We start from the raw sequence: 2,235 nt of genomic DNA, 5'->3' as shown, positions 1-2,235 counted from the left end.
CATAAATAAGGCACCCTCCGCCTCGTCCTTTCAATCTATCGCTTCTATATAGGAGGTAGTTATCAAGAGATATACTTAGATCGGAAATATTACTGTTAGTCCAAGCTTCAGATATCATTATAAGTGATGGTTGATATATGGAAGCAAACAGAGCTAAATCAGTCTTTTTATTGCAGATCGACCTAGCGTTGATAAGACACATATTAAACAAGTGGCCTACTAAGTTAAAGTGAGTGAGAGTATCTCGATTAAAGATGTCATGACCCTCGCGTAAGTGATGTATGTTTGAAGTAATGGATTGAGCGTTTTTCAATAGCTCTGTATTTTGATAGCTAGAGTCATTGGGGCATGTATCAAATAAGCTAGTGAAGTTGCTTGGGGATTTTATCCAGGAGGAAAGGGTGGTAGTACTTTCTGATGCGAACTGTACGGAGGAAGCGAGTTTATATTCCGCACTTGGTTTGAAATGACTAAGGCTATATGCTTCAACAGGGGTGCAACTAGGGGCCTTATTCCAAAAAAATCTGGTACATGTTGACTGTAAAGTGTACTGTTATTTGCAAGACAGTTTTGATGGTTAAGCTCGTAGCCTCTGTTATAACTATTTGCGCTAGTGCGAGCATGAGGGAGGTCTGATGCTCGTAACTGGAAGTGGTTACGACTGTTGTTATATATGGAGGCCGTCTTCATGTGGTGGGTTGATACTGGAAAGTTCACATTCTGATAGCAATTATAATTGTGATTCTGGGGAATGTACATAGGGTGTGGGGTGAGGAACCTGTAATTACCATGGTTATTAACGGTTTTAGGCTTAAGAAGGTGAGTGGAGTGATCAGTATTCTGATAGTTTTTGTGAGTGTGCGTGTAAAAAGGTTTGTTACGCTCAAGCGTACTACCCATTGTGCGAGGTGTTGATGGCAAGTTACATGATATCAGCGGATAGAACCTATTCACTGTTGTTGGGATACCCACAGAACAGTTGGCCTCAATCTTACGTGTCCCCCTATTCCGTATTTTGGATTTTATCTCCCCAGTCTTTTTTGTCAGAGATGAAGGGTTTCTTTGTCTCTGTGAGATGAACTTAGGTTCATTCGAATCCTCTCGTGGAGTATCTCTTGAGGGACCAATTTTTACATGAACATGTTTAGTTGGGTGTGTTTCGTTACACGGCCCACATTTTGGTATTATACTGAGCGAACACCCGGGATCAGAGATGCCGTCACGCTTTTTAGTGACAGATGGGGACCGTATCTTATCCAAAGATTTCTGATCTGCAGACTCATCTAGGTCTACGGATGGAACAGTCGTTTGTGGTATAACATCATGCTTGTTCTCCATGAGGTTTATATCATTCAATTTGTTGCATACTGTCTTTAGCTGGTTTTTTACTATCACTCTATCATAGGATTCTATTGCTTCACGTCTTCTTATACGACGTTGACACGGTGTTAGGTCAGGAGTGACTTTTATGCTTTTGTATGGAATTAATGAGCTGATATTTTTGCTCAAATCAATAAATTGCTTAGCATCGCTACAACAGTCAAACTTAAATAGTAGAGGGCAAGTCAATCTACCCGACTTTTTTCTAAGGCGGATGACTTGGCAGTTGACCTTCAGCATATCGCATGCTTTAAGGCAGATGTCCCTCAACTTATTTGGGTGTATGCGACCAGGGAGATTGTAAACTACTGCATTGTGGGAAGACATCATTCTTTTCGTAACTTCTTCAGCCACAAACTCCAAAATACACTCAGCTTTAGTGAGTTGTTCGAGATCTTTATCGGTATTAATACCCCATATGTGTGTGAGGGGTGCTAGTTGGTTAAGTCTACTGTAAATTTCGGCTAGGGAGTTTTGTAACTGACGAATGTCAGTACTATGTCGATCAGCATTCTCGTATACGTGAGATACACTGTTAGACTCCTTGGTTTTTGGTATATTGGACCTAGGCCTAAGTAAAGCATGCGGTTTGGTGGACTGTGTTGACTTTTTGATGCACGTGGGCATTTCGCTTTTTATGTCAACTAGTCTTACCGTTGGCATACTGCACGAAGAGATATAGGGGTTGTTACATGGAGAATCAGGTAGTGTTAGTGATACTTGTGGGTAGGTAGAATGGGGTTCGAAGGATAAATGCTTATCATTTTCGGGTACTGAGTCATCGGTCTTAGGAGTTACGGACTTTGACCTTTTAGTAGGCTTGAAAGCTGGTGAAATCTCTCTTTACCCGAGTTG

Source organism: Schistosoma mansoni, assembly GCF_000237925.1.
Source record: "Schistosoma mansoni, WGS project CABG00000000 data, supercontig 0113, strain Puerto Rico, whole genome shotgun sequence".
Classification (NCBI taxonomy): Eukaryota; Metazoa; Platyhelminthes; class Trematoda; order Strigeidida; family Schistosomatidae; genus Schistosoma; species Schistosoma mansoni.
This window is presented reverse-complemented; position numbering follows the sequence as displayed.